Here is a 16,922-nt window from a genome sequence, read left to right as displayed (position 1 = left end):
CATCTCTATGAAAATATTTAAACATTAACTGGGTGTAGTGGCTCGCACCTGTAGTCCCAGCTGCTTGGGAGGCTGAGGCAGAAGCATCACTTGAGCCCAGAAGTTTGAGGCTGCAGTGAGCTATGAATGTGCTATTGCAGTTCAGTTTGGTCAACAGAGCGAGACCTTATCTCAATAAACAAATAAATAAATAGATAGATAGATAAATAAAGTTATAGGCTTCACATAATAGGTAATTTAATACAACAAGGTAATAATTATTCATTTTAAACTTATTTTCACATGGCTAAAGAAATTTGGTGGTAAATGCACATACTGTGAGTTATATTACTGATGTGAAGGACTACAAGAAACAGAACTTTTTCCATGGATTGGCTATGTTTCAGTACTCAACTCAGAAACTCTCAAAGGTCTTACGAGTCCCTCCTTTGACAGCACCTAGCACAGAGCCTGCTATGTATGAAGTGCTCAATAATTTTGTTGGAGGAGTGACTAATCTATACATAAAGCTTTATTCCGAAGTTCTGTATCTGAAGCTCGTATATATATCTGGAAATTTTTGATGTTTACATGCGTTCAGTGTTATCAAAACTATTATGTTAATTGCATTCATAAAACAATAACAGATACTATATTTCAAGACACTTATGACTTACTGCTATGCCTACTTAATAAAATATCAAGTATTATTCTTTTAGCACCCTCCTGCTAAGCATTTGTGCCTTCTCTGCCATCTTTTTTTCCTATTTTCTACTTACATGTACTGTTCTTCATCTTCCTAAATTCAAACGCCAACTACATTCTACTTAGCCAAAATGCAGTGTCATTAGAGTTCAGTGTTTTCAGTTTCTACATTTTCTCTTTTTGGTGTTATTCTCAAATTATGAATGTGTCACTGCAGTTCAGCCTGGGTGACAGATGGAGACCTTGTCTCAAAAAATTAAATTAAATTAAATTAAAATTATAGCTTTCACACAACTAGATAGTAAAATTGTTGTCTCTACATCTCTTAGTCTTTGGGGAAACAAAGCTCTAACCAGTTTTGGGGTACATCTCTAGGAGGGTCATAGTGTAGCATTCTGAGAATAACCTTTAGACTGAAAGACACCTGGGTCTGAATTCCATTCATCCATCATACCAGCTATGAGACCTTAATTAAATTATTTAACTTTGCTATTGTTATGGGCTGAATTGTGTCCTCCCCCAAATTCCTAAGTTGAAAAACCCTAACCCCTGTATCTCATAATGTTACTATCTTTGGAGATGGGGCCTTTAAAAAGGTGACTAAGTTAAAATGAGGTCATTAAAGTGGGCCAGTTAGGACACAGACACACACAGAGGAAAGACTATGTGAACACACTAGGAGAAGACTGCCATCTACAAGACAAGAGTGCAGGCCTCAGAAGAAACCAACCCCGCACACACCCTGATCCCAGATTTCTAGCCTCCAGAATTGTTGAGAAAATATACTTCTGTTAAGTCACCTGATCTGTGGCAACACAGTTATTTAAAAAGAAAACAATACATGTAATATTTCAAATATAAGACAAGGAACACCATATACAAACATTTACTTTCCAATCTTATTACTTGGTCATATTTCATTTAAATTCAGAATAAAACATATTAAACACAGCCCCTTCTTTCCACCCCCAGTTTACACTCCCACTAGCATTGGATGGGACAGTTTATCACTACTTTGACAATACTTGCCCAATTCAGACTTTTAATTTTGGCTATCCTAGCGTGATGAAGGTGAAATGGAATTTTGTTGCGATTTACTTCGCATTTCCCTGTTTATTAGTGAAGAAAGCTTCGACTGTGCTGCCTCTAAAGTATGGATGATAAAAGAATCGATCTTCCAGTGCTGCAAGGATTAAAACTTAAAATATGCTGAACTCATGTCCACTGACACAGGTACAATGCAAGTCACCAGGACATATCGTTATTGTTCCACAAAACAAAATTAACATTCTACCCAAAAATACTCTCCCTGCAGTTCCCTGCCATTGTTGAACAGCTGTACCATTTCCATGTACAAAATTCTCATCCCAACTTAGTCTAAACTTAATTCTTAAAAGCATTTTTGTTTTCTATTTTAACTATTTGTGTATCTTCTTAGTTCTGATAGTGCTCAGTTTCACTGATTTTTTTCCATGGTTCTGAAATATCAATATGGGTACCAATTTCCTCATAAGTTCATATATTTATTGGAAATATACCTACATCACAAGCTGCTTTAGGCATCCATTAAGCATTTCTTAAATTAATTTTCCTTTTACTTACTGCATTGGAACCAACTGTCAGAGCCAAGATATTTTTCCATTTCTTCTCCTTTAGCCAATTTTGCATATAGTGGAGCATGAACGTCACCTTTGTCCACCAAGCCCTCCACAAATATCTGGTTGCCCTTCACATAAGGTACATGCAGGTTATCAGTCAGTTCTCTGTTGCTCCTTCTTGTATCTTCCTAAATTTCCCACCAAATTCTCTTTAACTCCGACCATTCTCAGGCCTTTTCTTGTCTTCTACCACACTTCATATACCTATAACCGATTCTAAATTACCAATACGTCTCACTCCATTTGAAATCCATTTCATAACATTTTATCAGGTTATACCGGTTAAAAAAAATCTTAAGGGATCTGGTAAGTAAATTTATATGCATGTGTATACACGTTTATAGGCACAATTAGATCCTATAAAAAGTGTAATAGAAGGTAAGACACAAGTAAGCTTTTAATCACATAGTACTACTAAAAATAATGGTATCTCACTTATTTTTAAAGATTTTTTTCCATTAGTTCTCATCATAATAATTGCCATAAGAATTTAGAAGTAGATCAGTGAAGGAAGGAAAAGAAGGAAATATTAGGTTTGACCTGGGCCTTCACTTACTTGAATGCAGAAAGCAAGTGTGATGTGAACAAAAGCAAGACTATGTCTACAAACCTCTAGCTCTATTTTAAAAAGTATTTATCATATACTTATTTTCAAAATTATCAAGTAAGTTTTTAAAAAATAGAATATATAATAATAAAGACATTTAGAAAATCAAATTGTCTGTTTTGATTCCTTCATTAGCTCCCCAGCAGAAGCAGCTTTCAAGTACTTACAGCATGACACATAAAGGCCTCTGAGGCCAAGTATACACTAGCTACATTTCCTGAGGCACTCATATTTCATATTTTGTCACCACATCTTTGTTACACTTCTTTGCCTGAAAAAGCCTTTCTACTTTCCTTAAATGGCTAACTCTTCTTACACATCCTTCATAACTCAACACAGAATGGCCTCTCCCCCAGGAAGCTTTGCCTAAAAACCACAGGTTGATTTAAATGCTTCTCCTTTATGCTTCAAATAAGAGGACCCTTGGCATACTTCCTTACCTCAAAATGTAACATGTTAGATTACAGTTCTGTTTAGTGTTTAAAGGGCAGCATCCTTTTACTTTTGTGCCTAAGCCACCAGCATGGTATCTGCCACCTGGTAGGAATTTAAAAAATGTTTGATAAACTGAATTGTCAGAATTATCAGATAGAGCAAAAAGAAATTGTAGGTACATCTCATGTCTTTGAGGGGTTAGGAGAACTTGAGATCCATCTTGAATTTACAGTACTGGAGCTCTGAATGCAGCTAGTCTCTGCTTAATTCAGTATTTGGACAAATAAAGTATTTTAAATTGCACTTACAAAATGTCAGTTCTAAACAGGTAGCCACAAAGTCTGGAAACACAGATAAAATGATTTTGTCATATACTATAATGTAATGCCAATAGACCTTTTGTTTTTTCCACTGTTTCCAGACAAGGTGGCTACTTGTTTTTAATACAAGCTATTAATACAAATACCTACTGCAGTTAAGAACATCACTCTTTTAAGAGCCACCAAAAATCAGGAAATTCAGGTAAGTGTCCTATCAAGATTTACCACTGATAAGTTTAGATCTTCACGAAGTAAACTGGAAAGGCAACAGGAAGCAAAGTAAGCCCCAAGATTGTAAGGGAAGCGACTCCTGTCTACATAGGCATTTCAGGTATTTACTGCTAGCAAGCTTTCCCTAGGAAACCGAAAAAGAGATTTAGCGTCCATCAAAAGTAAAGGAAGAACTTTCACCTGGTGTGGCAGAAGTATTCGTTTTTAATTAGTCACTGATTAGAAGCATTGGTATCAAGACGGAAATGATGACGATTTCCAATTTCAAGGAAGAGATTCCTTATATGTATTCTGCTAACAGGTTTTGTTTTTAAAAATATTTTGAACAGAAAATATAATTCATAAATTTAATCCTCTAAAAATCACAATAGGAAGTCAGCTAAACTAACTCTAATCCAACTATTCTAGTATATACCATCCAAGGGCTGAAGAGTCAGGCAATGACTCCTAGGCCTGATTCTGTGCCAAGACCCTAAGGCCTAATGCTGTGTCTTCCCACCTCCAGAAAAAGAATTAAACCCTGTAATTGTGAACCAGGACAAGACGTTGAAAAACGGAAACAGAGTGGGGGATGCGGGGGTGGGCAACAAATGCATGGTGCTTGTCATTCACAAGATGGAAAATTAGGTTTCTGTTGTAAAATATTGTTTACTTAAGAGCACCGCTGAAGTACTATTTATTCAGTAACTATCACAATGCAAAATGGAATCTGATCCTTTAAGAATTAAAGAGGAAATTACCATCTCACTGTTAAAAATTTTCAATGCTTAGAGTATCACTACACACTCTTTTGGAGTAATTGCAAAGGGTCAGGGATGAACCAAAATATAATGCATATAAATATTAAAAGAAACTAATATACATCTTTTAAATGGCACTGAAGTCTGAGGTTAAATGTTCTGGAAAAAGGATAATAATAAACTTTTAATTAAGTATGCCTTGAAAATTGCAACATTACAACATAGTTAGATAAAAATAAGTGTTTGTAACTTTGTAAGAACATTTCTTAATTGAAATATTCAAAGAAATAGCCTTTGATAACAGTCCAGCATAGAATACAAACTACAGTACTTAAACATAAAATCACTGAATTTTGTCATCAATATGATGAAAAACTAAAGCAACTGACATTTGAAGTTTTCCTAAGTGGAAAGGTAGTAGATAAATGATTGCTAATGTTTCTGACAAAACAAATACCCATACAGTGCAAAAGATTTCTTTACAAAAAGAAGAATCAATCAGTATCCTTGAAAAGTAGTAAGCCTAGGAATACCATTTTTTTTTTTTTTTTTTTTTTTTTTGAGACAGAGTCTCGCGCTGTCGCCCAGCCTGGAGTACAGTGGCGCGATCTCCACTCACTGCAACCTCCGCTTCCCGGGTCAAGCAACTCTTCTGCCTCAGCCTCCTGAGTAGCTGGGACTACAGGCACGCGCCACAATGCCCAGCTAATTTTTGTATTTTTAGTAGAGACGGGGGTTTCACCATATTGGTCAGGCTGGTCTCGAACTCCTGACCTCATGATCCGCGCGCCTCGGCCTCCCAAAGTGCTGGGATTACAGGCGTGAGCCACTGCGCCCGGCCAGAATACTATTCTTAACTGACAATCTTACACACAGAAAATGTGAATTACAATATACTATGCATGCAATTTGAGGACAATTTAAGGATTAAGTGAAAGTGTCATTAACTGATTTCCTTGATTTCTTGTGTCTCTAAAATTAAAACAAAAATATTTTGATAAGGAAATTCTCCCTTTTAATTATCAAAGAGCTTTAAAACATGTTAAAATGTTCACTTAACAGCAGTAAAACAGTGCAAGCTTAAAAATAAAATTATCTGACTAGAAACGTCCGCCATAAAATGCTTGTATCTTCTTCAAATTTGTTACTCATACGCTAACACAGCGATTAGTCAAGCCTCCTACTTCCTAAAAACGGATTCTATCTTAACCAAATTGTAATTCACTAATCAATGATCCCAAGATAAACTGCAACCATTCTATCCACACACAAAAAAGGATGGTCTCCAACTACAGAAATTCTACTTTTAAAAAGTCTTGCCAGGTAAACAAATATATTTCACCTCAATTTTGGATCCCTACTTTAGAAAAAAGTGATCTAAACTGTACAATATGTATCTCAAAAATAAAACATCTATTCATGCCTCCAATTATTAAGATACTAGAAAAAAATTTAATTGAGCATCTGCTCCGAGGAGGAGGATCCGAGGGAGATGAGTGTAAAACTTTTGCACTGCTTCTATGGACCAGTTTTTTTTTTTTTTTTTTTTAAATACACAATCCTACGGGTATACGGTCTAATATTTATAAAATAAGCACTTGTTGAAAATTACTTCTGAGCAGTTCACCATAAAACTAAAAAACAGTGTTATCAATGAGAAAGTAGGTTTAGTATATTTTCCTTTAATAAAATTGTGCTGCTGGGTTCAAAAACGCTGCCACTCATTTCTACAGGGCTACGCCGTCTCCGCGCAGACATTCTCATAGACTTGAAAACGTAAAGTGGCCACACGTCACACACGTCAAACGTCCCTGGCAAGGTTCAGCTTATCATTAGCACCACAGATGTAAACATTACGTCGACAAAACAATCGGTGAATGTGATACACAGTCCTCATGTGTTTAAATATTAGTGAAATCTGATCAGTATTATGGTTTTAAAAACGTATTTTGTTTCTTAACTCCAATTTCCAAACTGATGTCAGAGTGCCTCTAGTCCAGACAGAAACTAATGCCAGCTACCAGCTGCTATAAAGCCTCTTTCAACTTTGTCTCTACTCCCTCGGAGGGAATTCAAATGAAACGCTTTTCCCTACAATAAAACAAAGAGCCTGGGTAAATGTCAAAAATCGTTGGCATCCAGTAGTCGTATAGTTTGAGGATGAGTCGTGCACACTAAGTGGGTTACAAGGCATCAAAGTAAAAATCAGATCGCTGAAAAAATCACGGAAACAGCTGTAGCCCGTCTTGCTCTCTTGCTGGTTTTAAAACACTGTTCCCAAGCAGTAACTGAAAACGTCCCACAAGACGAGCACGAACTTTCTCTAGACTAAAGGCAGCTGGGAGCAGGACGCGACCACGAGTTCCATGGGAACGCGCCCCGTACCCACGCCGCAGCTGGGACTCGGGAGAGGCAAGGGTGACCGCGTGGCCGTGCTGTGGAAGGGACCCGCGCGGGCCCGCCACGAAGGCGGCTCTGCCTGGCGCGACCCGGGGCCGGCCGGGTGGAGGGCGCACGGGGACATACGGACACGCACAGACACAGACACGCGCCCGGGCTGAGGAGGGTGGTGGGAGGACCGCCGGTAGGTCCCGGCGCCGAACCACAGGGAACCGGGACTCCAGCCGCAAAGCGGAGAGGCGCCAGCAGCAATCCGCCACCTGAGGGGCGACGGAGTCTGAGCCCCTCTCAGCCAAGCCAGGGATCCGAAGGGACCCTGGACCCCCCGCACCGCCTAAACGCTCCTCGGGTCCTCCTTCCTCACGTTCCAGGTCTCTGCACCGAGGGGGCTGGTTCCGTCGCAGCCCCGAGCCCACCCGCCAATCCCGCAGGACACTGACCGCTCCGGCCGCTGCAGGTTCTCCCGGGACTGCCCCCACGAGGGGGCCGCTGTCCCGCCCCACGCCGGGGGCCGCCACAGGACGAGTTCTCTAGCTCCAGCCGGGCGAGGCGCCAGAGAGCTCCGAACGTGGCAGGACCCACTTTTACTTTTCCAGACAAGGGCCGACGGTTGTGACCTGGCTTTCCGTGAAGTGACTCCCGGCGACGGCAGCGGAGTGGACTACCGAAGCTTGCAGTTGAGGTTTGAAAACTGCAGCCGCGTCTGGAGCATCGGCGTTCGCCAGATCCCTCCCCCTAGGTCGGGAGAGCCAATCGGAGCGCGTGCGGAGGGTGGGTCTGTCACGTGACGGGAGGGGCGGGGGACCAGCCGGGGGCGCGTGTGCGGGGCGGGGCCCGGCGGTGAGAGGGTGCGGCGCCGGGCGGGCCCGAGGAGGGGCGGGGAGGCGCAGCGGCGTGGCGGCGCAGGTGGGGCGCACCGGGGCTGCCGCGAGGGAGGGGCGGAGGGGCGGAGGGCTGGAGCTCCTGCTGGGTGCACTCCTTCCTACCTTCAGAGAGGTCAGTCGAGAGGTGTGAATATCCGGAGACCTGGGAGAAGGAAGCCGGAAAATTCGTCCCAGCTGCCTGCAACTAGTTACCAAACTTCAGTGCCTACCAAAGACCTATTTTCTGACTCTTCCTGGGAATCTTCCTTAGGACCTGAACCTACTATCTAAGTGGAGAACCCAGTTTTCTTCAACTTGGCAGAGGTTCCTCGGAGCGTCAACATCAGTTGGGGATTTATGGAACCTGGACCCCACTGCTAAAGTCTGCTGTCGCGAATGGTGTTCCTTCTGAGGCATTGACTGAAGGCAATGTAGGGAGGGTCCCAATAGGCTGAATAACCGATTTTGCATATATGGTGCCAAGGAAAAAGATGAAAGCCCTCAGCAACGTACTCAAGATCTGTTACCCTTTGAAGACAGTGGAAATTTTCAAAGTTCTGTGCAAGACACAAATGTTTTACATAGATATATAATCCTAGTTTATATGTATAGGATACACACATACTCATACATATATGGGATTAGTTATGTAATCTAGGATTGCTTTCAGAGGACATTTAAGATAATTGCAGAAAGCCCTTCCTTGGGAAAAGATACTGGGAGTGGAGTCGTCCTCTTGCTTTCAAAAGACTTAATGCTCAGTTAACATATAAAGGACAGGTTTTCTTGTTCTATCCCACCAAGCCAAGCAAATTCCTATGAAGCTAGCTGTTTCCCTTTCCCACTGCATTTTCCCCAAGAAAAAGGTATAGAATACATCACAGCCCTTTTTATGAAGTCTGTTTGTTGTTACTTACGTTAACTCATCCCGGTTTAATAATGTCTTGCCCCTAAACCTTGTCAAATGAAGAATATTGCTTCCATCTATCTAATGTCTCGTTGCTAACAATTGGGCTGACTAGAGAAGCCTAAAGTTAGGATGAAAATAAACAAAATGGCACACACTGGAATTAACTTTTCTGGGGTCTAAGAATCCGTAAGCAATGAGACTGTTTCCATCTTTTCTTTCATGAACATAGGTGTTGCATTCAGGAGGTCTCAGCACCAGTACCAAAACTAGTAACCTCATGGTGGTCACAGGATTACATCATTACGGTGGGTTTTGGGGTTGTGTGTTTAACTTTGGACCTCCTTAATTTCAACATGTCATCATTTGCCAGCTTTTGACAACCTTCTCACACTCACCCCATCCTCCTCGTCACTAATCCAATCCCACATCACTTCACACCTAAACACAGACTTTTCTCTCTCTGGCACCACTGTAAGCCAGTCCTCTTGGTCACAATACCTCTGCTGTAATCAGCCAGCCTCCTAGGGATATTGTCATGTCTTGCATTTTCCTGCTTCTGCCTTAGCTCCAGCTTATCACCATCCTCCTCATCCACACCTGTTAATCAGTTTCTGACTTTAAGAAGGTTACCCTCTTCAGGAATCAGAACTCTGCTGATTCCTACTTTCTCTTCCCAGCCTGATCACCTCTGCATTATGTTCTTTGGTGCAGGGCTGATAGTTTGTGTTTCTTTTATGACCCTAAATAGGTTGTTAATCCTTGTGCCTGATGTCAGATTTGTTAACTAGGATTTATCACACTATCCCAAGGACATTCAACTGCACTTGGTCTCAGGCACTGTGGTTCAAGTAACAAGGAATTCATGGTGCTGAGGAGGAGACAGTACATCTGTGGCCTTGCAGGAAAATTCAGAAGTCAACACATTCCTCCATCCACCTCATTTACCTAAACTCATTCATAACCATGTCAAAGATTATGTTCTTGCTCTCATTCCCTCGAGTAGGAAATCTCCAGGTGAGCTGATGGTCATTCTGTGGTCATTGCCTCTGACCACACAGTTCATTAAGTTGACCTTCCCTGAATGACACAGTCTGACCATGGATGGTGGTTGTTATGGGCTCATTTGTGTTCTTTTCCAGTTCATACCTTGAAATTCTAACCCTCAGGAACTCAGAGTATGACTGTATGTGGAGATAGGGCCTTTAAAGAAGTAATTAAGGTAAAACGAGATGAGTGGCCCCTGATCCAAGATGACCAGTGTCCTGATAAGAATAAATTAGGACACATACAACACTAAGGGTCAACCCTGTGAGGACATAACAAGAAGGTGGCCATTTGCAAAGCAAGCAGAGAGGTCTCAGAAGAAACAAGACCTGCTGATATCTTGATCAAGGGCCTCTAGCCTCCAGAACTGTCTGTTAAAGCCGTCCGCTCTGTGGTATTTGTTATGACAGCCTGAGCAAACAAATGCAGTGGTCCTCCCAGATCACTCCAGGTTAGTAATCACACACTGACTAGGAGTGATCCTTCCCAGTCACCGCAAGTGGCTTACCATACGTGGCCAGGGCAGGTGATCCTCTCTGGTAATGGCAAGACACTCACCATATTCTGTCCAGGGAAGGGACCTTCCCCAGTCACACCAAGTCAGTCACCTCGTACTGACTACATAATGATCAGGAAAGTGACTCTCACTGATTCCATATTTACTCCCTATAGATACAGAAAAGGAGGGTTTTGCACAGAGACGAAGGCCTCAAACTCAAAACTCTAGCCCCTGACACACCCTCCTTCTGAAGAATTTATGTGGAAAAGGCAAAACAAGCTCTACTACCTGTCTAGAACTGAATACACCAGAAACCTGTGGCCAGGCTAAAGGTAGCCAGACACAGGCAAGGCCAACAGCCTCTGAAGGGGTGTGGCTCAACCCCCCACCCAACAGGGGTGCTCACTGAATGGAGACAGGCTCCTCCAAACAGATCCCCTCTCTGGAGGTAGGAATGGTGAGTGTACTCAGATGGAGATGTCACAGTGCATTTATCCATGGTGCCTACAACAAATTGCAATTTTGAAAGCACTGAGAACGAGAGACTCTAAGAGACCTCACATTCCCTGACTCTCTTGAAACACTATTAGCAAAGGTAATTGGGGCATGTTTTGTCTGATGAGAATAATAACTCAGGCTGGTACAAGTGTCTTCCTTAAAGGGTGACACAGTTTTCCTCTCCAAAACATTCATGTTCAACTAGGGCCAGTATGCCAATCCAGCCACTCACTGCAGTTTATAGTGTATAACCTGTCCTGTAAAAGCTACCCAGAAGAAATGCCATGCACATTGGCGAATGTTCTAGTAGTCATATTTTTAAAAGTAAACAGATAAAATTAATTTTAACATTTTATTTAACCCAATATTTCTAAAACATTGTCATTTCAACATGTAATCAACATAATTATTGAGACTTTCTTTATTTTAAAATATTTATAGTAAAATAAAAATTATTTTACGTCCTTTTTTAATATTGTCTTAAATTTGGTGTGTATTTTATACTTACAGCATGTCTCAATTCGCATGCCAAATTTTCATCGGAAACACTTAATCTGTATTTAGATTTCACAAAATTTACTGTTGCAAAAAGCAGATTCACATTCCTAAGTTGTTTTGAACATAGTAAAGTTTTTCACACCAGGTGCAGTGGCTCATGTCTGTAATCCTAGCACTTTGGGGGTCCAAGGCAGGTGGATCATTTGAGGTCAGGAGTTCAAGACCAGCCTGGCCAACATGGTGAAACCCCATCTCTACTAAAAATACAAAAATTAGCCAGGCATGTTGACAGCTTCCTATGATCCCAGCAACTTGGTAGGCTGAGGCAGGAGAATCACTTGAACACAGGAGGCAGAGGTTGCAGTCGGCCGAGATCGTGTGCCACTGCACTCCAGCTTGGGCGACAAAGCGAGACTCTGTCTCAAAAATAAACAAAGTTTTTCAATAACTAAATAGAATATCAGTTTCTTACTCTAAATTTAATGACAATGAAATAAAATTGAAAATTTAATCATGTTAGCCACATCTCAAGTGTTCCATGGCCACGTGTGGCTACTAAGTTAGGCAGTGTAGGTCTAAAGGGCTAGAAACGTGCCTTCTAATTGTGTCTAAATTTCCAGTGCTAGAGACAATCAGAGCAGTCTAGAGCTAGAAAAGTTCTTGCAGTTCAGTAACCCAACTCCCTTGTTTTAGAAGGTAAGAAACCTACAATGAGAGAAGTTGAGGGACTTGCAAAAGATCACACACCTAAACTAAGTGTGCATATCCGAACAATAATTTAGGTCTCCTGACTCTTAATCCTAAGATATTATTTAAGCCTCTTCATATCAGACATACTTCAGGATAAAGTAATTTTTAAATTTATCTGAATCATCACTCCGATGATACAGGCAAGAGAAAGCAAACCTGTATCCCAACTGCATTCTCATAACCTGATAAAAGCACACCCTACAATATTTAAGGCACCCTCCTTCCACTCTGTCTTGGGGTCCATGTGGTTTCATCTGTCAGCCCTCTTACCTCAATGCGTCACCGCTTCCTCTCTTTGGAGCCACCTGGCCGAACATCGCTGCCACCCGCCCCCAGAGCATCCGGCCACATTTTTCTGTCTGCAGTTTTCCTCTCCCAGCTGTCTACCACACTTTGTTTAAGGTTGTGCTTCAGAGAATCCTTTATATTTGCAAACCAAAATATTCAGTAGAAACTACAGCAAAGTTGTAGAAGAGCTGCTATGCTCCAGCCACAAACACACCAGGCTCTAAAGTTCTACCTTGTGAAAAGCTGTGAGAGAGAAAGAGAAGATATATGTGTGGTTAAGTGTGTGACATCACACAGCTCTGCCTTCAAGTCCCAGTTCTGCCCATTCCTTGTTGTGTGACTTTGGGCAATCCTCAGTTTTCTCATCTGTAAAATGGGGATAATAATAATAGCTACCTCCATGAGATTGAAATGGGATAATGCATACTAAGAACAGTGCCTAACAAGAGTAAACCCTTGGTTCCATTCCTATAAGCTATTATTATTTACCAGTGGTTTGCCAGCTCCCCATGTGCACTACTGCACCCTGTGACTAGTAAGATGCTCAAGACATTGTGGGTCCTATGTAAATATTTGTCAAATGGCTTTATAAGATACTTTTGATTTTCCTCAAATCTTATGGTTGATGCTAGTAGGGATCATTGGGGGAAAAAAGTCATGAGAAAGGAAAGGGGAGAGGGAGGTGACTGCTTTTCCTTTCAGTATCTATCTGGTGGTGACACCCAAGTTCAGAATAAAGCTCTAAGGTCAACAAATGGCGGCGTCCAAGGACCCGTGTGAGATAAAGAAATTAGTCACTAGTGTTTAAAGGAAATAGATATCAAGTGGTGCAAAGAAATAAATATAGGGTATAAATATAGGGTGCCATCTATTTGATTTGAGTAGATAATGCCTGCGAGCTCTCCCTAATAAATCTCTTCCTTTTTCACTTTGCTAAGAAACTTCCTCTAACAACTGCATATACCATGAATGACAACCTGCTATCACATTCTCCAGGGTACATGGCAGGTACCCTTCCAGAAACCCTTTACTGAGTGAGTCTTCTTACAGCAGGCAGTAGCAGATATAGATAAGGCAGAACCAACTTTTAATCCCCAGCAACTCCCTTGTTAGGAGTGGTCTCTGTGTCAACTGGTGTAAGGTGATAGATAGCATGAACATTGAGAAGGCCAATCTACTCTGAAAGTTGAGCCATTTTGTGGCATAAAAGCATTAGTAATGTGGGAAATGGTACTATTCCTGATTATCACAGCATTTCTGACATTGAGAATATTCAAAGATTCTTGAGTCTTTTTAGTAGTTGGCCTTTCCTTTAGATTTATAGAGCAGCATTTCATGGCTTCACTTTTTACCGAAGAAGCAGTAAGTTCAGAGCTGTTCAGAACCTTTAAAAGGTCACAGATTATGAGAGAATGGTTCTGTAATTTACCAGCTGTGAGATCTTGAGCAGGTTAGAAAATCTCTATGCCTCTGTTTTTCATCTGTAAAATGGAGATAATATACTTGCCTCATAGTGTACATGGCAACAACAGTTCATAAATAATGAGACTGGCACTGTTCTAAATGTGTTGCTTATGTTAACTCATCTAATCCTCACATCCTCCTATGAGTTACAGTGCTATACTTTCCTCCTTTAAAGATAAGAAAACTGGCCTGGCCTGGTGGCTCACGCCTGTGATCCCAGCACTTTTGGAGGCTGAGGTGGGTGGATCACAAGGTCAGGAGATCGAGACCATCCTGGCTAATACGGTGAAACTCCGTCCCTACTAAAAATACAAAAAAAAAAAAAAAAAAAAAAATTAGCCGGAGGTGATGGCGGGCACCTGTAGTCCCAGCTACTTGGGAGGCTGAGGCAGGAGAATGGCGTGAACCCGGGAGGCAGAGCTTGCAGTGAGCTGAGATTGTGCCACTACACTCCAGCCTGCGCGACAGAGTGAGATTCCATCTCAAAAAAAAAAAAAAAAAAAAAGATAAGAAAACTAAGGGACATGGAAGTTATATACTTGCTTGCAGTCATCCAAGCAGTAATGAGTAGAGCCAGGATTCAAGTCCATCCTCTACTACACAGGCTTTTTGTTTTTTTTTTGGAGACAGAGTCTCACTCTGTCACCCAGGCTAGAGTGCAGTGGCATGATCTCAGCTCACTGCAACCTCTGCCCCCCAGGCTCAAGTGATTCTCATGCCTCAGCCTCCTGAGTAGCTGGGACTACAGGCATGTGCTCCACACCCAGCTAATTTTTTGTGTGTGTGTGGAGACAGGGTTTTGCCATTTGCCCAGGCTGGCCTCGAATTCCTGAGCTCAGGCAATCCACCTTCCTCCAGCATCCCAAAGTGTCAGGATTACAGGCGTAAGCCACCGCACTCAGCCTACACAGACTTTTACTGTGGATATTTAATAACTAGCTACTAACAAAAGAGCACACCTTCTTGGGTGTTTTATTCATCTAGTTCCTGGCGTCCTTGTTCTTTTCAGCCTTTTGTTTCTTCTCATATCCACCATTCCGAAATTGCTTTATTGTTAAAATAACTTTACAAGTATATAAAACATGCAAAGAGAGAGGGCTAAAATGATCCCTATGTAATGGATCAGAGTTAGAGGCATCTGGTTGAAACTCCTGTTTAGCTTAATATAGATACAGATATTTACATATAGAAACATTTGTAGGTTATGTATATATACATAGGTTTATATACACATGTATAGCTCTTTGCTCTGTCAGCTGAGGGTGCCTAAAAAGTAATGACACCTCAGAAACAACAGCATACTTAGCACTCTAATATCATTCTCCAAGAAAAGGAATCAAAGCTCTTCGGAGAAATGGCTGCTTCTATGACTGAGGATGGAAATATACAGATGGGCCTGAAGTATCTTGTAGACCAGAAAGAAGGAAGTGCAAGCAAACACCACCATGCAATTATGGGGGCATTCAAAGGGAAGGGACCCAAAAGCCAACTACAGGAGCTCACAATGGCCAAAGCTAGGACAATTTGAGCAACACAAGAAATAAAGCAGTAGTAGACTATAACCCAAAGTATAAAATACATATCTATGAATTCATACTGATATAAATAAATGGTTGAAAGAATAGACAAATCTTTCATACAAAAGAAATATGAATAATTTATGCAGATACTCCACCCTCAAGTCGGTGGAGCATAACTCCCCACTCCTTAAGTGTGGGCTGCCGATAGTGACTTTCTTCCAAAGACTGAAATATAGGAAGAGATGGGGAGAAAGGAACTTTAGGGTGGAGAAACCTGATGAAACCCACCTCAAACCAGATGATCAAGGTTAAGGTCAGTAGTCATAAGTCATAAGTCATGATGTTGTGTACCCTTAATATAACGTGATAAGAATGATACTTTGCCTGTGTAGTCTTCCTCCTAAAAACCCATAACCCCAGTGCAACCATGAGAAAATCATTCGGCAAATCCCAGTTGAGGAACATTCTGTAAAATGCCTGACCTATACTCGTCAAAACTGTCAAGGCCATCCAAAACAAGGGAAGTCTGAGAAATAGTTACAGCCAAGAGGGACCTGAGGAGATGCTATGACTGAGTGTAGTGGTATCCTGGGTGGGAACCTGGAAGAGAAAAATGATGTTAGGCAAAAACTAAGGAAATCTTTATTTAATAATAACGTATTAATATTGGTTTATCAGTTGTGACAAATGCACCCTTGCTAATGTAAGATCCTATAATAAAAAGGGAAATTGGTTGGGTATGAATCTAAAACTGTTCTAAAATGAAAGGCTTTGTTTAGAAAAATGAATGAGTCTGCTATTGCTTCAAATATTCAAATTTAGAGAATGTAGAACTAATCAAATAATCAAAATATAGCCCTGCTATTATTTTTGCAAACTGTTCAGAACACCGTTGTGTTAGTAATTTGATGCAGGTTTAATCCAATATCAATCTCCAATCAAGATTTCCAAGTCAGATAAAAGTATATGCAATAGGAATCCAGAAAAAGATCCAGAAAATTGTGTTTTGATATCATGTATATCATCTGATTTTAATCACAAAGTGAATCTTTCATGTAGCATGTTGCCCAGACTGGTCTTGAACTCCTAAGCTTACTTGATCTGCCTGTCTCGGCCTCCCAAAGTGCTGGGATTACAGGCATGAGCCACTGTGTTTGGCCTCTCCTTTAATTTCTAATATGGTAAGTATTGACCGTATTAACCGTGTCCTATGGACCATACTTACTAGATTATCATATTTACTGTATTTACCATTACTTACCTACATAGATATAACCTGCATCAACCAAAACTCTTTGAGGTCCTGAGTAATATTTGAGTGTAGAAAGTTTGAGAACCAAACAGCTTGAGAACTGTTATTCTCATCATAGTGACCAGTTTGCTCTTTTAAGACTGGGACATTTGTTACTCTATGGCCACCCTGAACTTAGAGAATTCCTCACCTTTTGAGTCCATGACAGTGAAAGTGACAAATATATTCCTTGCAGCTTGGGAGGAACAATTACCTTAGGTT

The 16,922-nt window shown here is 41.1% G+C and overlaps 1 protein-coding gene across 3 annotated transcripts in view; it reads right to left on the bottom strand.

The window, feature by feature from the left end:
- Nucleotides 1-12,680, bottom strand: part of STK17B (serine/threonine kinase 17b) — a 42,586-nt gene extending 29,906 nt beyond the window's left edge. The window contains exons 1-2 of one of the 3 annotated variants that reach the window (XM_010381607.2): nucleotides 7,516-7,650; nucleotides 2,287-2,546 (exon numbers count right to left, since the gene is read on the bottom strand). The gene's annotated coding sequence lies outside the window, so the exon portion shown is untranslated. Of the gene's footprint in view, nucleotides 1-2,286; nucleotides 2,547-7,515; nucleotides 7,762-12,407 lie in introns of those variants that run through there. The other 2 variants (XM_030915954.1, XM_010381606.2) reach the window with 2 other exon arrangements.
- Between the last annotated feature and the right edge of the window lie 4,242 nt (nucleotides 12,681-16,922).

This window comes from Rhinopithecus roxellana, chromosome 14, assembly GCF_007565055.1.
Source record: "Rhinopithecus roxellana isolate Shanxi Qingling chromosome 14, ASM756505v1, whole genome shotgun sequence".
In the NCBI taxonomy this organism is placed as follows: domain Eukaryota; kingdom Metazoa; phylum Chordata; class Mammalia; order Primates; family Cercopithecidae; genus Rhinopithecus; species Rhinopithecus roxellana.
This window is presented reverse-complemented; position numbering and strand designations above follow the sequence as displayed.